Source organism: Lissotriton vulgaris, assembly GCF_964263255.1.
Source record: "Lissotriton vulgaris chromosome 5 unlocalized genomic scaffold, aLisVul1.2 SUPER_5_unloc_1, whole genome shotgun sequence".
NCBI classification, from domain to species: domain Eukaryota; kingdom Metazoa; phylum Chordata; class Amphibia; order Caudata; family Salamandridae; genus Lissotriton; species Lissotriton vulgaris.
The window spans coordinates 1850234-1872357 of NW_028240613.1; the positions used below are offsets into that span (position 1 = coordinate 1850234).

The 22124-nt window shown below is 46.7% G+C and overlaps 1 protein-coding gene across 1 annotated transcript in view; it reads right to left on the reverse strand.

Moving 5' to 3' along the window:
- Positions 1 to 20819, reverse strand: part of C5H1orf159 (chromosome 5 C1orf159 homolog) — a 283602-nt gene extending 262783 nt beyond the window's left edge. Inside the window, exon 1 of the mRNA XM_086947843.1 lies at positions 20680 to 20819. The gene's annotated coding sequence lies outside the window, so the exon portion shown is untranslated. The remainder of the gene's footprint in view (positions 1 to 20679) is intronic.
- Between the last annotated feature and the right edge of the window lie 1305 nt (positions 20820 to 22124).

Below are 22124 nucleotides of genomic sequence, written 5' to 3' on the forward strand. Positions count from 1 at the left end.
GAACGCCCACGAATCTGGTCCGGCCATGACGGACAGATCTCTGTTCCAATGGCTAGCCTCCATTTATGGAGCTAGCCAATGGAACAGAGGGCGGGACTAAGCCCCACACTGTAGGGACATAAGATTTCTCCTGGGCGGAGCTAGGAGCTCCGCCCCCAGGCGAAACCTAACAAAGCCTCAGAGAAAGCAAGCATTGGTAAAGGCAAAGGGGAAGGCTTTATTGTGCCAACACATGTAAGTACAAACATTCACATGTGCTGCATGCAAAAAGGATGTTTATTACATTACAGCCAGGTCTATTGACAGTGTGTGTGAGTGGGGGAGGGGGAGTAACAAGGAAGCATTGTTTTCTGAATAGAATGGATGTAGGCGATAAAACATTTAATGTGACAAACAGCGTGATGACTGAGTGCACTTTTCATATTTGAAATAATCCATCACAGATTCCAATGGAACTGCTTCCTAGGAGGGCGAATGGTGCACGAAACAGCCAATGGCATGAGGTGAGACAGAAATACTCTTCTAGGCAAAGCCAAATCCTCTCTATCTACATTTTAAAGAACTGGTTGCAAACAGCAGTACTTTCAAGCCGGATATAAAAATGGCAAACGCAGGCAGGTGTGTCAAAGCATGCATTTGTCAACCTTTCAGACACAGCAGAAAGATAAAGAACCTTACAACTAAACCTGTTTAGCAGACGAGCAACAGACACAATGGAGCAGCTTTTCTTCACAGCAACAAGACCATACAAAATACTAAGTAATTTGTCATGTGTACATACTGAATTGGCAGAAAGAATCCAATGTACAATAAAAGGAGGGATAGCAACAGTGTTCACATTATCGGTTACTCTAGTGATGTGCAGAACCAACAAGCACTGGCAAAGCCAATCTACCTCGCTTCAATATATTCAACTACTCAAACACATGGTTGAATGAGGCAATGCGGTTTAAAAGCATTAGCGCATTAAAGCCAGACCTATTAGATTTGCCAATTCTTATTTCCTTTTTACTCCTCCATAAACCACTCAACGCACTTTTCTGACGATTCTGCAAAGTGTGAGCAAATGAGATTCCCCATTCATTTGGGCACAGAAGTAGTAAATTGCATGAACACTGCTAATAATTCCGGAAGACCTATTTTTAAGACCTTGTTGTGCTGTTCAGATCAGGCAGCAAGTGGAGGTCATTCACACGTGCACACTGAAGACAGGCTCCACAACAGTAACCCAGATTTGAAACATTTTCAGACCATTTTTCTTGCATTTTCATCCCACCTGCCATTCTTATACATATGTGGCTGCCAAGATAAACTCAGTGTTTTACATAGAAAATATACATTGCAGAAATCAGGATGTAGAAGAAGATGCGGCGTTACGACCAGAACTGCCGATTTTGGAACTGGGGTAAATCAGGTACGAGCCTTGGCGTCGACTCAACATATTGTGATTCTCTACAAATCGCTTAATCTCTTCGTGCCTACAACATGAACATTTCCTTCGTAACTTGTGTTCATGTAAAGCGCTCCAATACCATTGCGTCGAGTTCCCGCTTTATAAAACTGTGGAAAAATAGTGGTGTCCAAGCTTGCCCCGCCAAGTGCACTAAGCAAACAAACACATTGAGGCAAGAAAGAGTAATTTTATGGCAAGACCGGAGGCTCCTATTATGCCTTCCTTTCTAGCTTTATTTTGAATAGCAGCAAGATAAGTAAAAAACACAACACCCAGCAGGCACACTACTGGCCAATGGGGTTAAAGAAAACAAACAACAAACCAATCACAACATGAGTACTATATATGGCCAGTTCTGACCGCGAGTGGCCCTCTTCTCTTGCTGCTACGCAGTCAGATAAGTCATGCTTGCTATTTTCTCTCATATTTGCAGTATTTATGTATATTTGTTACCGTGGTAAGCTCATTTGGTGCCATACGAGCGCTTCTCGTGCTTTCCTCTTTCCGCAGCGGTTCCCGCCTCCGGGTCCGTTTTGACACGGAGGGCAATCCTATGTTTGATCCCTCGTCCATCAGACACCCCAATTCTATGGAATGGTTCCCCGCCCGTCATGTGGGAGAATATATATCTTCAAAGCTCCGTCTTCACTTGGACAAGTCTGTTAGGGCAAAACTCAAGTCTGAATGGCCCAAACCTTCCCTACCTTGTCATATTGTAACTCTTTCCACAGATCAGCCTCTCCTTACTTTCTTTTCGAAGTTTGGCAAGGACCCTCGCAAAGGTGTTGACAAAGCATGGTCCACCTGTCAGGACAAACTTTCAGATGTTGTTGGTCCCTTGGCCCGGGTCCTGGACATGGCGGAGGCGGCTCGCATGGAGGGGTCTGACCTCAACCCTGAGGAAGTTTCTCTGTGGATTCAAAGGTCCTTTTGCCTTTTGGGCAATGCTAATGCCGCGATAATTCATGTGCGCCGCAAGGGCCTGCTGATCAAATTAGATCCAAAGTTGGCAAACCTGGCTTCCCAGGATCCTGGTATGAAGGCTGATGGACTTCTCTTTGGGGATTCTCTTGTCAAGGATCTCAGCCGCTATGTCTCTACTTTTGCTTCCCTAGACAAGGCCCAATTCTCCATCAAAAAAGTTTTCGCCCCTCGGGTTTTTGGCAGGGCCGGCAGAGGCAGGAACCGCTCTTCCGGCCGCGGCTATCAAAAACAAGGTTCCAGAGGCGCAGCCAATTCCGGCTATCAAGAATACAAGCCACAGTAATATCCCCAACGAGGTCGTGGCTTCCGTGGCCGAGGACAGAAAGGCTTCCGAAACAACAACAGCAACGTCAACACTCAAGGTAGGCCCCTCACCTCCCATTGGAGGTGAGGGGCCCTGACTGCACCCTGACTGCAGACCCGTGGGTCCTCAATTCTGTCCAAGGCTATCTCATAGAATTCTTCGCTCCTCCTTTCCAGACTATTTTTCCTCCTCCGTTGATTTTTTCCGCAGACGTAGCTCTGCTCGTTTCACAAGAAATTCAAAATCTCCTTCTCAAACAAGCTATCCAGATTGCTCCCTTCGACCCCTCGGGTTTCCTAAGTTCTCTCTTTTTGGTTCGGAAAAAGAACAAAAAGGTTCGTCCTGTCATCAATCTCAAGTGGTTCAACCAGTTCGTGGTTTATCATCACTTCAAGATGGAGACCATCATCCATCTCAGAGACACCTTACGTCTATCAGTTTGGATGGTCAGACTAGATCTGCAAGATGCCGATCTCATTCCCATCCACGAATCTCACACGAAATATCTACAATTTCAGTCGCTCTGTGTCACTTACCGATTTTGTTTGCTTCCTTTCGGACTTTCTTCCGCTCCTTGGTGCTTCACCAAGGTGATGAAACCTGTGGTGTCTTATCTTCGGTCCCTAGGTATTAGTCTCATCATTTATCTGGACGATATCTTGCTCATGCACACAGACAAACAGACTCTTCTTTCCAACCACAAGGTTACCCCAGTCTCTTCTCCTCGAGCTTGGCTTCCTTATCAATTCAGAAAAATCCATGTTCGTTCCTTCTCAAAGTATAGAGTTTCTGGGCTTTTGCGTGGATTCATCCACTGCATCTCTTTATCTTCCGCAAACCAAAGTCTCAGCCATTCGGTCAGAGATATGTCAAGTTCTCCGTATCTCCGAGGTGTCCCTTCGTTCACTTGCAAGAATCGCGGGCCTTCTGTCAGCGTCTATCCAGGCCATCTTCCCCAGTCCTCTTCATTATCGGGCCCTGCAGCATTTGAAGATAAGGCATCTCCGCCAAGGACTGGCGTATTCCGATCTCATTCAGTTAGACCAAGAGTCCCGTCTCGAACTACAATGGTGGATCGACCATTTAGATGCGTGGAACGGAAGAACGATCTTCGCTATGGCCCCAGATCTTGTGTTAGAATCAAATGCCAGTCTGTCGGGTTGGGGCGCCCAATGTGGTTCAATCTTGACTGGAGGTACATGGTCTCCAGAGGAGTCGTCGTTGCACATCAATTGTTTAGAGATGCTGGCAGGCTCTTTTGCAATTCGCAGTCTAGCAAAAAAAAAGGCAAGCTGTTCCATTCTTCTTCGGATGGACAATGTTTCTGCGGTCCGCTACATAAACCATCTCGGTGGCACAAAATCCAAACCACTTGCAGAACTAGCAAAGAGCCTTTGGGAATTCTGCCTTCAGCACAAACTGTCCCTCCGAGCGGAGTACCTGCCAGGCAATCTCAACGCCATTGCAGATTGGCACTGTCGTTATCTCCGAGATTCAAGCGACTGGAGGCTGCTTCCCTCCGTATTTCTTTCTCTCTCCCAGAAATGGGGCCCCTTCTCAATAGACCTTTTTGCTTCCCGTCTCAATTACCAACTACCCGCTTTCTTCAGTTGGCGACCGAATCCTCTCGCTCTGGCGACGGATGCCTTCTTTCAGGACTGGTCCCTTCACCTCAATTATGCTTTCCCTCCATTCTTGATGATCAACAGAGTGCTTGCCCAAGTTCGACGTCAGTCGACCTCCCTGGTTCTTCTAACTCCTTTCTGGCAATCTCAAATCTGGTTCCCTTCACTCCTGGAGCTAGCTGTGGACTTTCCAGTGCTTCTCCCTTTCAGCGAAGATCTCCTCCTAGACCCTCAGGGTCTTCCCCACGTCATGATCCTGGACCGATCCCTAGTTCTTTCAGCATGGAAAATTTCCGGTCTTCCACTTCTGACGTCCTCATTTCACAGGAAGCTTCACTCTTTATCAGCCGAGCTTGGGCCCCTGGCACTTCCAGAGCCTACAAGTCAGCTTGGACTTTATGGTCAAGCTGGTGTCTGGACCGGTCTGTCGATCCCTTTTCAGCCCCTGTAAGTTTTGTGGTTAATTTTCTAGCCTCGGAGGGTAGCGCTAGTAAATCTCAATCGCACTGTCAACCTTTACAGATCAGCTATTTCTCTTAACCATTGTCCCATTGACAACAAGCCGGTAGGTACTCACCCTTTGGTGTGTCGCCTTCTTCGAGGAGTTCGATTTTCAATACCTCTGTTGGCTAAGTATTCCTTTTCATGGGATGTTAATTTGGTTTTCAAATTGTTTGTTTCCTGGCCTGACAATGCTGCTCTCCCCCTCAAGATGCTTTCCACCAAGCTTACAATGTTATTGTGTTTAATATCAAACGTGTCTCTGATGTCAAAGCTTTGGATTTGTCTTCCAGACAGTTTTCGCCTTCTGGTGTTTTGTTCCAGATTCACAGGTGTACCAAAACTAATTTGCAATCTGCGTTTTATCCCTATTTCCCTTCCCAGCCTCAGCTTTGTGTTGGTCAATGCCTAAAAGTTTACCAACAGAAAACTGCTGATCTCAGGACTTCCTCTAATTCGCAATTGCTCATTTCCTTTCGTAAACCCCATCTCCCTGTTTCCTCCGTCACTCTGGCCCGTTGGGTGCGTTGGATCATGTCCCTCGCGGGCATTGACATTTCTGCCTTTGGTGCTCACTCCGCTAGGGGTGCTATGGCCTCTAAAGCCTTTTGGGCAGGCTCTCGTTTGGAGGATATCCTTAAATCAGCAGATTGGTCTAATGATACTGTTTTCAAGATGTTTTATTGTAAACCTGTTGTTACTGCTTCTTCATTGGTGATTACTGCTTCTTCATTGGTGGTTAATATGCTTTGAACAAGCATAATAGGAGCCTCCGGTCTTGCCATAAAATGTAGATTTTCCTAGTATTTATGACGGAAAGTCTTAATTTTATTAAAGACACGGAGAGCATGGCAATGGAAAGGCAGGGACTGCGTGCGCCTCCCTGCTCGTACCCACGGCAATACTCCAGGGGAGGAAACTTTTTTCTTTAAAAAGGTGGGACATGCTCTAAGCCTCAGCCAATTAGCACACTTTAATTTTAAATGCCACACACAAAAACCTATCAAGGCCAATCTTAAGCCAAGGAGGAGTCAGACCCCACAAAGTAGATAATAATAGTTCGCCTACAGCGCAAGCGCTGTTTAGGCTCGACCTAAAAATGACAGCGGCTTAGGCTAGAGAGGCCACCTAAAGTATACCCAGGGGGTTTCAAGTATTTGCCAATCCTAAGCTTGGTAGGGTTTATACACCATAGCACACTGCATAGGTGGCCTTTGAAGAGCGCCTTAACAATACATTGCAAGTTTCCTTAAGGTTACATAACTGTGTAAATAACTAGTCAGCCTCGTTCCTCAACATGGTCATCCCTTTTTGGAACCAGTAATACCCTTAGAAATATAAAGCAGGGAGTACCTTCTGCCATATATAAAGGTTTCTCCAGTAACAAACACAAACGTAGCTCTAAAGAAATTACAGATGATTTATCCGACCTGAAAAAAGTCTTATCCAGCCTGGAACACAATATAGCTCAATTTTGTCAACAACGATCCCTCCGGCCTGAACAAAATGCACCCAAATCATAAGTGTATAGGTTAAACAGGTATCATGTCCAGCTGGGTCACTTTTTTGTCACAACTATGCTGTAAAAAACAGGTTAGATTAACAAAACGGTGTTTCCAAAGCAGTGTTACTCTGCCTTGCTATGGAGAACGCAATACTTATTTACTCCTCCTTTGAGGTAAAATAATTCCCCGTTAACACCTTGTTAGTATTTTACTGACAAGCTGGCATTTTTTACCCAAAGTTGGTACGTGGGTGAAATCAGTAAAGTCCAGGGGAGGCTACTCCACTATGGCGGAGGAGCGTCGACCCACTGCTTTCTCGCAGTGCGAGAAGCAAAAACATAAAATGGTAATAACTACCATTTTATGTTTCTGCTTTTCGCATTGTGAGAAAGCAGAAGGGTTTGGTTACGGGCAGGTGGGCGAGGCTACTCTGCGAGCAGAAAGGGGGTGATGTGCCCACTCCTGAGGGTGCAATGAATGTTTCGTCGGCCCTCTGGGGCCGCCCAAACCAGTCATGCGCACCCTTCCCTTTTTCCATGCAGGCTGCAATGCAGCCTACATGGAGAAAATGTACTCCCCGTAAGCCCCTGGCTGGGCAGCGTTCCCATCAATCACAACTCTGCCATTGCAGCGTTGTGATTGGCTTAGGGGAGGGAGGCTGCCTGCTTCCGGAGGCAGGAGAGCAGGAGCAGGTGCCGAGAAAATGCAGGCTTGGCCAGGGGACATGCATTAAATTAACCGCCCCGCGCTACCCCCAGCCCCCTACTCGCGATTAATGCCGGCCACGACTGGTAAAGTCATGTGTTGTGCCTTTGAAACAAACACTTGATACTGCAAATAAGTATAGGAAAAACATGTTGGAACCGTCTGTACTACAACTAAAAGAGGAGCACTTATGGAAAATTAATACTGGATGAATGAAACGGGTTAAGCTCAAAGAAAATATCACAATATTTTACAGACACAGGAAAGACTGCCTTGTATGGTTAGTTACCTGGTAACTCCAGGTCTGAGATCACACAATGCCCCAGTCCTGCGGTTTTTTGGTTTTTTTAAACAATGTTTTCCGGTGTGTTAGCTCAACTGAATAAACAGAATTGAAAATTACTTTAAAGTACACAATAATTTATGCTATTAAATAACCCACTACTTAAGCGTTGCGTCCTTACACACCAGGTGACAAGCGGTCGCTGCCCTACTCTTTGGAGGGTACTCTTCAATAATTAACCCTATATTAAGAAATGCAGCCTGACATATTGGAAGTGCATATAGCGGATTTCTCAATAGAAAACATAGAGCATTGAAAAGCATGCTGCATCTTAAAGTGTCAGTAAACAGAAATGGGCCTTGACTCGAAATCAGTCAGGCTAAGTCAGAATACTCTAAATAACAATATGTGTGCCAGGACTGATAGTTTGTTGGAAAAAGGAACTTGCTAATGACCCTTATGAATGAAACATAAACGTCTGCTTCATCATTTTATGCTATAGCTTGCATTTTTCTTTTTTGTGAATTTTCGAAAGAAATATTCCTTGTGCAAAAAACCTTATATGACAAATTCTATAAACAAATATGTACACAATATACAAAATATTTACAATTATACAAATTGCACTTACACCACATACATACCTCTTTCAAACTTCACATACACACTACACAATGGTCGCTAGGTACACCATAATATAGTCAAAAATTACACACCAGGAATGAAACCGATTGTGCTAAGACGTTTAAAGTAATTTATCGATTTGTAACTGTGAATAAACTCAAGAAACAATGATGACTCCTCAGTTTGTGTGACCTGGGATCAGGTCGACGCGTTTCAAACCCTGAAACTGGTGGGGTTCTCATCAGGACCAAAAAGACTCTAAAAAAACAAAAACAAAAAACAATTTGTGGATAGCTTCTTCCAAAACCTCATCTTTAGTGCCTAACCAATTGCCGATTCCCCTACCTTAAGTCTTCTCAACAACCGATTTCGTGTGTGGTGGAGCTGTCTTGGAATCTGAAATTTACATAAACCCAAATTCAAAACCTTCTATACTCTGACTAACAGACAGATGATCACACTTAAACACCAATTAGTAACGCTCAGACGCAAAACATTAAAATGTGTGGCCAAAGGAACTTACCCCTATTGTGATAACCTCCTAGCTGCCTTTTGGAATAAAGGAATTGAACCGAAATCAGCCTTGATTTTTGGGAATGATTACACAAAAGATAGAAGAGATCGCCTTGGTATAGCGGTTCACTTACCAAGTGCCGTCCTAGTTTCGCCGCGAGCGAATTGTGTATCCACACTGTGTCAGTCCGTGGCTTTCCTTTTGTGACAAACTGCCTGTGGGAAATGTCCAAGCATGAGTAATGGCAGCGATAATTTCAAAAGCGGCGCGTTTTTCTAAGCTCAGAGAGTCTGGTGGGAATGGCGCTCGCAAGCTCAAAGGTCAGCGGGGTATTACTCATGCTGCCGGCGGTCTACAATAGCTGCATAGATTTCCTTGACTTTGCGGGTTGGAGGGAGCTCAGTGCGTGGCGCAGCCGATATTCGGAATATTAAAACTCCTTTACCGTGCGTCTGCTGAAGAAGCTGTCTCTTACCTCAGACAGGATTCCTTTCTTCACTTGTTTCGCAAAACTGTCGGGCTGGGTTCTGTCCCTCTGTGGACGAATGGAAGGCTCACTGAGATCGTGAAACCGGGGCTTTTACTTCCTGAAAGTCACATGAACTCAGGTGCTGCTGGGCTTTCTGGGAAATGTAGTCTATGTCCTGTTTAAACAATGAAGGACCTTTATTTCTATCGTGGCTCTCTCAAAAGGAATCCGGGCATGATGTTTTTATAAGAAATGTGAAAAAAATGTATTAATTGAAGGAAATCAGGTATATTAGTACTGGAGCGTGGAAATTCTGTACTGAGAATGGGCTTCCTATGTTTTGAAAATTTCAGAGATTTCAATCAGACCGTTAATTGCAGTGTTGTATTTCATAATTAACAATGCCTCTCGCTGGCTGAGTCTCGCATCCAAGTTGCTCCCCCGTTTGTCCATTTTAGATATCACTGTCCATCTGAGATCAGATTCCTTATGGTTTTTTGACATCCAATGGTTCACCAATGGTGCGTTTGCCAATGTTCTTCTCACCCGTGATTTATGTTGGGTAATCCTCTGACGAATTTCTTGTGTGGTCTTCCCGATATACAACTTGGGACATGGGCACACTATGCCATACACAAAATTTTTTGTTTTACAGTTTGTGAAACTGTCGTGTTTCCAATGTATACCTTCAAAAGAGAAGACTGTTCCTTCCAGTGTTTGATCGCAACATGTACAGGTGCCACACTTATGATGTCCAACTATTGGTGGGAGGCGGAGCATATTCCTGAGGTTAGCTGGTTGTTCGCTTGGTAGGGCTGCCCTTACTAGATGGTTGCCAATGTTCATGTCCCTCTTGAAGGCAAACAGTGGTAGTTCTAAAAAGTCCTCGTGTAGATTTTGAAGTAAATGCCAATTTGTAGTAATCATTTTCTTTAGTTAGTGTGCATTAGGGCAAAACGGTGTTACACATACAATTCTAGTCGGTTCAGGTTTTGACCTCTTTTCCAATAGGGAGTCTCTGGGCACCCACCAGGCTCGTCTTAACGCATGTTTCACAAGTTTCTTCGGATAACCTCTTTCTGTTAATCTTTCCATGAGTTTAAAAGCATGTTCAACGTATTCGTCCTTACAGCAACAATTCCTCTGCATCCTCAAGAAGTGTCCAAACGGCAAATTTTGCCGCAAACTTCTCGGATGGGAGCTTGTATAGTGGAGGGTTTTATTCCTGTCCGTTGCCTTTCGATATAGCGTGGTTCCTAAGCCTCCTTCTAACGGATATACCTTCACGTCTAAGAACGTGATTGCTCTCTCTGATGCTTCTGCACTGAATTTGATGTCCTGTGATCTAGAATTTAGCCAAAGCACAAACTCATCCAATTGTTCTTGAAGACCGGTCCAAATAAAGAAGACATTGTCGACATACCTCTTAAAGTGTGGCACCTGTGTTGATAATATTAATGTGGGCACTGTGTGGCGCTCGTGTTAATACTAACAAGCATTTGCAATCCAATGGGTCTCGCATTTATACGATTTTGAGCTATTGGCATTGTAAATGACAATGCCTTCCATTTACGTTTTGGGTTTTAAAACATAAATAGCTTAAAATAGTCCGATTTGATAACTGCGTTGAGGCCGGTGGACCCCTGTACCTAGCGCTGGGACACCTCTAATGAGGTAGCTATGCGCTTTAGAAAATTGCATAATAATAATTATTAATAATATAGATTATTTCTCAGCTCCTAGGGGTGTCATCCCACTCGCTTGGTTAACCGGTTGGGGGGAGGCCCCCGGTAGTAGACGGCACACCGTAACCAGGACTACATCCCCCTCCAGACTCTTTTAAATTAAAATCTTTGGGTAACTGGAACCCTATAGCGCAACCAAGATGTGTGCAAGGGGGAGGGGCTGCTGGCTGCCTTAGAAAATGAAATAAAAACCTTTGTGAGCGTGGGTTAGGGTAGTAGGGTCAGCAGGAAGGGGGCTCACAAGCAGTGAATGTGTACAGGCCACCCCTGGGCAGGGTCAGCCTAGGACAGACAATAGGCCCAGGCACAAATAAAATATGGCCCCCCATCAGTGGGTCAGACAGCTAGAAATGTGGCCCATGTTTACAAACTGGGGTAGTTTTGAACTTCTAAAGACATGCTGTATAATTGTTTTGCAAAGTACATTACATAGATTTAAGCTTGTTGCAGCCAATGCTTGTTTTAAAATCAGGGAACATCAACAATGTAAACCGGCCTCCGCGTCAACTGGAATAAATCGGTGGCGTTGCCCCTCACTCCGGTGACGCTCCCATTCGACTCGGAGTACCCCTTGCAATGGACCACGGACTCTATACGCTATTTGGGGATACGCATACATACGGATCCGGAGGTCCTGGTACGCGAGAATTATGGAGTGGCCTACTCCAAACTGGTGGATGATGTCGAAGTGTGGTCCAGGCTCCCGCTTTCGCTCATGGGCAGGATTGCGCTCATGAAGATGGTGGTGCTCCCCAGGTTCCTTTTCCTGTTCGTGAATATACCTGTTGTCCTTTCCAAAGCCTTTTTCCGGCAACTTACCCAGACACTTGTCCGCCTGGCGTGGGGGGGCAAACAGCCGCGGGTGCAGTGGCAAACTCTCACCCTTCCATACGACCAGGGGGGCCTTGGGGCTCCGGACCTGGAGCGCTACTACAGGCTTGCTCAGGGTGCACACCTACATACGTGGGTTCATGGGGATCCGGGTATCCCTCATGTGAAACTGGAGAGACTCTTTGCTGACCCCGTTCCGCTTCCAGCGACAGTGTGTTATCCGCCTGATAGGAGGGTCGGCAATCTGGACTCTATAGCTGCCACGAATCATGCTTGGCATGCACTGATTAGCTCCCGCGAGTGCACGCTGCTGTATTCACCTTTGCTCCGTGTAGAATGGGCTGCCTGGTTGGCTCCGCTGACGGAGAAGGGCGTCCTGAAGGCGCTACGTGACCTGGGCATTCTTACCATGGGTGACCTCTTCTTGAACGGCACTCTGAAGACGCTGCAGCAGGTCCTTCACTCCTGTCCCGGGGCAACGCTACTTCACAGTTTTCAATATCACAGAGTTCGTAGAGCGGCCCTTTCCGTTTTAGGCCCGGACTTGGCTGAGCCGCCGGAAGTGCCGGAACTCACCTATGTCATCAAGACCCCTCAGCTCGCAAATTGATCACTGCTCTTCGGTCCCTGGGTGATAGACAACGGTTGTATCCCCCCTCCAAGGCCCGTTTGGCCTGGCAGGCTGACCTCCAATCTCCCATCTCAGACGATATGTGGCGTTATTGTGCGACTAATACCAGGAAAATCTCGCTCAACGGTAGGCATCGCCTGGTACATTTTAAATTCCTACAGCGGGTCTACTACACGCCCGAGAGATTGCATAGGTATGGCCTTAGAGAATCAGCGGAGTGTGAGCGTTGTCATTTTCACACAGCAGACTTCCTACATATGGCCTGGACTTGCCCTGCCATACATAGGTACTGGGTGGAGGTCTTTGCGGACCTCAGCGCTATCCTTGGTGAAGTGATCGTGCCTAACCCGGCGCTCGCCTTACTTGGTTTCTCAAAACCTCTTCCTGTGGCTATGCGGCGCCTTGCGGACATGGCATTACTGACGGCAAAGCGGCTTATAGCACTGTGCTGGATGCGAGGACCAGTCCCTACTAGAAAACGGTGGGAAACAGACTTGCTTTACTGTTGCACGCAATCGGAGGTGTATAGTGAACTCCTGCCTCCAAAGAGTAGACCCAAGAACTTTTGGGGTTTGTTTCGAGCGTTTCAGAGTGCGAAAGAGGATGGTGAGTCGGACCCGGAGAGTGTGGAGCTGGATGTGCTGCAGGAGGAGGGGGCTGCGTCGGCAGTGGATGAGGAGTGTGTCGGCTGAATGCTTCCATGTTATGACAGTGTGGTGAGTCACGCCTGCCTTTTGAGAATTTTTGAGTTGTAAGTTGCTAGGGACGGCTGTGCGTGCTCATGGCGACCGCAGTCCCCTTCCCAGAGCGTCCTCCTACACTGGTGGGCATTTGCTTATCTCCCTTAGCCTGGCTGAAGGGCTCATGGTCGGGGAGCAGAGCAGAAGGTGGGTGGTGGGCACGGGTTTCGGTAGTCTGGCTTGTTCTTCTTTTGGGGTGGGTGGGTTTGCTGTTGACTGGGAGGTTCTTTCTTCCCCCTTTATACACCTTTCCCTGGGTCCCCGTTTGTCATGCCCTCGACTCCGGGTTTATGCGCGATTCTCCCCAGGTGGCTATTTCGATCCTGCCAGTCTGACACGCCATGCTACCCCTGGGTCTGACATTGTTGGCGTTGTGGGGGGTGCATACTGCTTATATGCTATGATCATCCAGTGGTAGATACTACGAACTGTTGCTTCTGCACACTTGTTCCACACCTGCAGTCTCGCCGCCAGGCCCTAGGGCTGTTGGTCTTTATGGCTGTGTAACTTACCTGTACCCCGGGAATGGAGGGTGTTTCTCCCCCCCCCTTTTTTGATGCCGCCGGCCTCCGGGTTGTAGGCGATGTCGGCTGTGTATGTAACTTGTGAATGCAATAAAGTATAAATTTAATTAAAAAAAAAACAATGTAAACCGGCCCGAACACCATAAAACAGGCCTAGAAACAGCCAAAATACCGGCTCACCCACTGACTTGGCAGCCCAGCCCACCGGGCAGTGCCTGTCTTCCATACAGGCCAGTCGACCCTTCTCCTGGGCAGCAAGACCAGCAGGTACTGAGCCAGGAAGAACCCCACGTATAGCCACTGGCCTCAGCACACCCCCAACCTCTACCCCACCCCCGTACCTGGAGCGGCGAGAAACTTCAATGGTGCCTCTGGCGGGGGGACCCAGCTCGGCAAATTGCACTGTCTGAGTCAGTAATGAACGCACTTGGGCCCCACAGTGTGTACCCCGATGGGGGGGGCGCTACATCGATAGTATGACTCAATGCACTCCCTACACATCATACAGTATCCAAGGGGCCTGGAAAAAAGGCAGGTGAAGGGTAAACCAAACTAGTATCAATTTTAGTTTTCACTTTCTCGTTATTAAGATGTCCTAGTGCCACAGCGGAAGTCTTGTAGGCGCTCAAGGCGTTGTATGCTTGAATTTCACAGACACAAACTTTGTACAGTCAAAAATCTGGAAACTATTGGCCCATCTCACTCACGGGAAACCCTCGCTGAGACCGGACGTGCCTGGCAGCACCATGAGTGGAGCGGGTAGTGCCTGGTAGTGCCGTGAGCGGTGCTGGAAGTGCCTCGTAGCGCCGTGTAAGTGCAGATAGTGCTTGGCAGTGCCGTGAGTGGAGTAGATAGTGCCTGGCAGCACCGTAAGTGGTGCAGGTAGTGCCTGGCAGCGACGCAAGTGACGCAGGTAGCACCTGGCAGTGCCGCGAGTGGACCAGGTAGTGCATGGCAGTGTTGTGAGTGGTGCCTAGCAGCACCGCGAGTGGAGTAGATAGTGCCTGGCAGCACCGTGAGTGGTGCAGGTAGTGCCTGGCAGCGACGCAAGTGATGCAGGTAGCACCTGGCAGTGCCGCGAGTGGACCAGGTAGTGCATGGCAGTGTTGTGAGTGGTGCCTAGCAGCACCGCGAGTGGAGTAGGTAGCGCCTGGCAGCGCCGTGATACCTCGGCACAGCTGGGTGCTGCCTTCCGGTATGCCAGAAGGACGTTTCCCACTCCCGGACTACCACTCACACACAGTTACCTCCTGCTTGCCGTTCACAGGCGGGCCTCGAGGCGCTTCGCATATGTATGTAGTGGAGAGGTGTGGCTCACTGGTTAGAGGCGGCAGACCCGAGTGCAGAGAACGGCCCGGGACCAGGGTTCGATTCCCGACGCGGCAGGGTCTTGGACCAGGATCAGCGGACTGATAATTCTCGCATCGGTGCCTACTCCGACCAGGGAGCACACTCGGCAACTCTGGGCATTAGCTTGCCTCATCTCCACAACGGCCCCACACAAACGCCGGGGATGCCTGGTTTCACCTTGGAGACCCCCAGGAGGGACTATCTCACAGGGAAAGCCAGGACGGGTTCCCCAGCGGTCTATAGCGCTACGAGGCCTCCGGGTAGCAGTGCGCTTTACAAGACACAACAATTCACAAATTCACTCATGATCTCTGAAGGGACGTTGAGCCCTCGGAGAACGGAAGCAAAGTTGGCAACTTCCTAAGTAACCCCAACCGCCCTCCGGCTGCACCCCTACACGCTAATTAGAAACAGATGGCCCCCTAAACATAAGAAATTGCTTCACGACAGCCGTGTAGCAGACGACCCAGTCCGGATGGGCCAGACGAAAAGGAGAAAGGGAGGTAACGAAAAAGTATCCTTTTCAATGGGAAGCCAGTGCTAACGCGACCCAATGAAAAAGTTGGGCGGGGCTTCAAGTCCCCTTCTGAAAACTCCTCACACGCAATATATCTAACTGAGCGAGCAGCGCATGCTCGCTGTAACGGTAGGCGAGACCTAAAAAGGGTGCCATGATATGAAAGCGGGTGTTAATTAATGCGGGCGGCGTGCTGTGCCTGTGTTGATATCAAAGTGGGTGCTATGATATGAAAGTGGGCGTTAATAATGAAAGCGGGGGCATGTTGTGCCCGTGTTGATAGTAAAGAGAGCGCTATGATATGAAAGCAGGTGTTAATGAAAGCGTGCGCCTTGGGCTTTGAGAGGAAGAATATCGAGCTGTGCGTCTGCCATTGCTAAAGTTAAAAAGCGACGTGCACAGCCTGATCCTTTCAACACAGGGGGGGAGAAAGAGAATAGGATTGCCTAATTTTTAATGAAATACGCAGACCTAGCCAGGATGCAGGTTTGTGGCAGTGTTTATAGTAGCTGCGGCCCCAGCATGGCTTTGAGGCAGTCTCGGCTGCCGTGGAGGAGAACTACGTCCTAGTGTGTATTTTGAGGACTCCTCCTCAAGCTATGGCGAGGGACCGGTCCCACCTCCCCTGCTTATGCCGAACAAGAATACAGAGTGGGGTAGGGAGGGCTCTTAATGCAAAATGGAAGAGGGGAAGAAAAAGAGCTTTAAGGAACACGCAGGGGTGTGCAAAACAAAAAGAATATGGCACTGAGTCATACTCAGGTGATACGGCACGCATAATATGAAAGTCAGCAGAGAGTTGAAAAGTGACCCCATTGCAGAAAAACATGTCGTGCCTCCAATAGGAGAAAGCTGTTTAATAAAATAGTTCTCACAGACTGCAAATAAAACATACCAAGTAACACAGTAAAAGGGCAAGTCCTCATAGGAGGTTACAAAAGGAGAAAAGGCAATACTAAGGAGAGACTACTAAGCCTACTGACAAATCAAAAGCAACTATTTGGAAAGGACAGTAACAGGAGCCAATTTAAAAGAATAGGAGGAAAGCTGGCTGAGCTTCTAGTCCATATCTGAATACAGCATGGCTTGAAGAGACAGTACAAGCACTGCCTAGGCGAGACTTAAAAAAATGTGAGACCATAAGTGGGACCTTAATTCAAAATTGCGAGTGTGGCGAGCCTGCATTGCTCCTGACATTCTGGTACCATTCTTGACCACAGAAAGTCACACATTTCCTAATCTCCCAACCTCAGAATGTCCCATAGGATTTACCTCTTAACTTAACATATTTGAGTTGTATCTACTTTGGTTCCAACCAATCGCCCGCATTTCAGATTAGCTTGATTGCCCTTCCTGGCTATAACAATCCCAGAAAAAAACCATTTGAATATGTGGTGGGAGATTGACCCATTTCCCATTCCTGACCAGTACGACCTGTGTGTCTAGTGGTTGCACCATGCCCTGTGGGTCCCTCCGGCTACCAAACTCTTGAGTGCAATGGGCCTGTTGCAAGATATGGGTCCCTGAAGTCGAGTACCCACAAGTGAAATTGCTTTGGCTGTCCGATCTACAAGGTGCACAGTTCCCCGCAGTGATCAGAGAACACATGAAGCCCTAATTAGTTCCAATAGATGTGATATGGCCCAGGGCATTAGAACGCCAACCTATCTGATGCCCAAAGCAGCCCAATTACCCAGACACAAATATTTTTGCATTTCGACATTACAAACTTTATGGACATACTATATCCAACGTATGCAATGCTGCTCTGTTCCTGGAGAGTGTGCTTTATTGGCTGGCAAGGGGAAAAGAACACTGTAATAAAGCTAAGAAATCAGGAAGGCAGGAGAGACTCCAAAACATTCCCGTGTTAAGAGAACATTGGACCAGATTTGATTGAAAACTATGGCACAGCGGATAAATGCTTTACACATGTTCCGAGGTCATATGTACCATTGTCAAATAACTGCCCTACTTCACCATCCTGCAGCGAAAGACCGATTGATTTTAGAAGTAATATCTTCAACTCTAAATTAGGCTTATTGTTTTTCACTGTATCATCCTGCACCAGAGTTCCTAAACCACTTACAGAGACAGATATATCAAAGGATGTTTACCCATTCTGTGTCTATGGGTAAATGCTTTAGTACATATGGCCCACAGTTCCTAAAATATACACGGAGTCTCCTATTTACCAAAACTGGAGAGTCAAGTAACTAAAACGAAATAACTTGGTTAACTAATCGTGGTGCAACATTACTTGTGGCCTTTGAGCCCCGTACAGCAGTGCTGGTAAAAGATACTGCAGAGTAACCAGCAATTGTCTCATGATGCAATGAACAGCCAACATACTTAGTACTGTTAATGAAGGACTCAGAGGAGGGACACCCTACCATGGCTGTTGGCAACAAATTCCGATCGTGGGAAGGAGTAGTCCTTACCACTCCAAAATAAGTACTGGTCACATTCACCCTCAAATCAGATAAGCTGGATGCTACCATGCAAACAGCCCACATAGGACTTAAATTAAATCGGGGGGTTTTCCAATTAGAACTTGCACAGTGAAGCGCATATCTATGGCCACCGACATAGATCTGCAAATTCAAGGACTAGACGAGCAAATGGGCGATACCATCAACTGCTTTTAAAAAATGACAAAAAATAACTGAGTTAATCTTCCGATCAAAACTGGTTACAGGTAAACTGACCTTCTCTAAAAGGAGCACAAATTGGATTGTGAACTTGTAGGCACACTAATAACTGCTGATACAATGCATCGTTATGCATTTAACCCTGTTTTCTACTCCCCACAAACCAATATAGTAATCTTAGGTGTACACCACCAACTGACAGGAATATTCGTCATCTTCTGCCCCAGCTAAATTAAACCAAAACATATTGACAGTGATATAAATCCAGTTAGACTGTTACAACATAAATGCAAGCAGGATGTGCATTTAGGCACCAAGCCAAACATCCCCCAAACAAGTCTGGTGTTTAATATGTTCAGGTAGACCCTGAAGAAGGTGGAGTAGCCACAGGAAATAATAATAATGCAAGCATGCAACCCCAAAGTATAGCAACAATCTATTCATCATCCCATTCTTTTCAGAATCCTGGTGTGGAAAACGACCATTGATGAATGGTGAAATGATTATACTTCACTTAGGGGAGAAGGATTTAGGGGCTAATTTCGACTTTGATAGTGCTGCACCGGCTCTCCGCTGATGCAGCACCTCCAAAAGCAACGCAAGGACTGCCCGCCTTAGTAGGAGTTGAACTTGTGGAAGGTTGACGTTCCTTTGCCTTTCCCATGGAAAACAGGCACTGCAATGGGAGTGGTAAAAAAACGTTCCAGCACGGCATGACGTTATCGTACATGCCGTGCTAGAACTTTGGGAGAATACAGACAGTGGGCCATATGATGTGCCCCCTGAATGTATCCCCATGGTGGGGGTGGGCATGAAGGCCCTGTAGGGCCCACTTTCTTTCTGCACTGCCAGCCTTTTGATGGTGGGGCTCCCGCCATGAAATGGCTGGAGGTGCAGGAACTCATAATACACTTAGTGGGACTGGTGCAGTCCCACTGAGCATTTTAAAATGTGGCGCAGCTCTGCCACTACCAGGGAACGACTGTTCCCTGGTGCAGACAGTGATCTACCACCGGTACGATGACGAGAGTCGTAATACGGAAGATAATGGACTGCCACTGCTAAATCTCCATCTATGATATACTACCACTATCCAGGCATCCCGACAAAGGAGATTACCTACTAAACATTGAAGAAACATAGTAATTAGGAGAAACACATAATGGGCCAGCAGCAACACACAGCCCTGAACTTTCATCCATACCACTATCTTGGATCAAAAGTACTTTTGTACTCATTACTCAAAGGTAACTTCTTTTTCCAGGTTGGATCGTAAAGGAAGAACGACCGAAAATAGCAATCCCGTACCCTACTAACCGTTCCAGGTGAGTTGTCCACAGTAACACAGAAGATAGCAGGCAAATCAGTACACAAGGGGCATTAACAATGATCCACGGTCTGTGACTGACAAAAAGTTTTGCTAGACAGTCAGGAACGCTTTACCCTTGCATTTCTTGACAAAAATATTAACTGGTAAGTGGTTACAATGGGGCAAGATTTAACGAAATGCAAAAGTCTACAGGTGACAACTTCAGCAATTATCTAGGGAAGCCAAGGGGAGCATCCAGTGGGACGCCAATGGGCTAGGACTCCTTACTCAATGATCAGGCCCAAAACAAACACCCCCCACCCCACACACACACACACAACTGAAATACCACTGCCGGCCCGAACAAAGCAGACATTTAAAATCGCATGCTGAAAACTCCAATATTTATTTAGAACAAAAAAATGCTGTGCACATTCAGTTACTACCATCTAAGAATAAATATATGTTCAAGAACAAGCCTTGTCAAACCCACCAAACACCAAGAAACTATGTATAATAATAGAACAAACCAGAGGAACTCTTCTATGGGACACCTCGATAAGAGATTTCCCATCCCCGTATTCTAAAGAAATACGATTTGAAGCCCTTTTAAGAGCAGTAGCGCCCCCCCCCCCCCCCGCGCCTTGAGACCCTACGGGTATGTAGCGCGCTTTATAAGTGTCACTGATTGATTGATTGATTGATTGAGCATCATTCCCGCACATCATTTGTTATGCCCTGTAGCCCAATGAACATTGCTACGCATAGCTAGAATAAGGAATAAGGGGAAACCGGTCACAAAGCATGCATGGCGCATTCCAACATTCTAGAAGAGGAAAGTAGGAGATTTTAACAAAATAATCAAGAGATTGTATTTCCCCCCACTCACTTCTATTGAAACAAACGAAATTTCAGACAGGAAACAGTGAATATTATGCCATTTTTTGCTTCAAACATCGGGAGTCTCCCGTGTGGGTCGGGTCTATTGGCATGCAATTTGTTTATAGATATGAGATAGAGCTGACATAACGACGAAAAATAAAACGGGATACACGTTTCCTTGACAGTGTCTTTGGGAGGTTGCCGGTTATTTCCCCTTGTGCTTAACATTCCCTTCAAGACAATAGTGCTCGTGTGCCTGTTGATACTATGAGGCACACTTAACGAAAGCCACGTGTAAACGGATAATGATGGGATCCTTCCGCTCCCCGCCCAGCGTGTGGCACAATAATTAATTCCCTGATATCTCAGGATAACAAAAATCTTTTCACCCTCAGTTTTAGGCACTGGCGTCTTTCGCCCACAAAGCACAATGGCAATGCCTGCCGAGCCCTCCTTTGCAAACTACAGCTCCCAGAGCTCCGCTCGCTTCAGTAAAATCACACAACCCGCTACTATGCCCCCCAAGACTCACCTGCTTTCGGTGCCCACTCGAATACTCAGCCCCAGTTTCCCCTTTCAAACGAGACCCGGCCTGGACAGCAAGGCACCTGCCGGGAAACCGAGTCCTGGTCGTTTAGGGTCATTTGATCGACGAAGAGGCAACGCGAGCCCATATACTACAACTCCCGACAGACTCTACGCCTCCGGCACGCCCCGTGGGGCACCTGTGTCTAGCTTCCCGCACACGCTACGTTTAATCACACCCTGACTGAGGCTTTCGCATAGGCTGATGGGATATGACGTTTAATTTTATCATTTTTTACCAGGCAGTATAAGGAGACAGAAAGCTTACAAACTACGACTCCATTATGGCTTCTAAAGGAGATACGTAAGGGGCACGCTCTGTACAGGCTTAGGACTAGCGGTTGCTAAGAAACGGTAACGCCTTGGTTGAAGAAGGTGAATAAGGCAATTACTGCTAGTAGGGGGATTAGTGGCCGAATGACACCGAAAAAATTTACTGCAAGGTGTTTTAGGGAAATAGCTACAAAAGGGAGAAAGGCGCAAAACTAACGTAGGGCTGGGTATGAGGGAAATTACTTCAGATAGAGGAGGCTGTGATATCTATAAGAGTGAAAAGAAGATTGAGGGTAATAACTGGGGGGAGGCGGGGAGTGATCTATAAGTGGGTATGTGATCAATAACTGATGTGGGAGCGATTATTGTGAATGGGACACCGAGAACGACTGGAAAGTTAACTTAATGCACTATTGACAAATTATTCAGTACAGTAGAGGCTCATGAAAGAGCCTGGCTGGCCTTATTTATTGTAACTAGACCCTCAAACAATATTGAGCTCTTTCCGGAGGACACAGCAGCAGAAGGGAATTTATTTTAATTTCCATATAACTTGATCTCATAATGTGTGTAGAGTGTGTTTGATGATTATCAGAAATCGTGGAAGAAATCTGCTCCATCCCGAATTCGTTGCACTGTTTTCTTTCACGTTATATGAAGATATAAGGAATCGTATATATTGCACTGTTGCGGTCTGCTGGCACTGAGGAATGTACCCCTGAGAAAACAATAACTGCTTTTTTAGCTTCTTACAAGAGAGCAAATGAGAAGAAATGTATCACATTTCTACATGGGTGTTTCATTAAAAGAAAGTTACAACAGAGAACTCAGTTCCACCCAACCTAGATTCAAAATGTGGTATATGGAAAGGGAGTTTGTTAGAAGAGTGGTGTGTCTGGCAGGGCCGTTTCTAGGTGTTTTGCCACCCTAGGCGAGAATTGAAAAATGCCGCCCATCCCTTTTACTACCATCACTCTCTCCCCCTGTCATCCTGGCTAGTTAATTTCATTTAAGTTAAGTTAATTTAGTCTTCAGCCCACCTCTCTTGGTCACCAAGTACTAGGGAGTGAATGCAACGAGTTAACATTTTCTAACCAGCAGCCTAGTCTGCAAAAAATC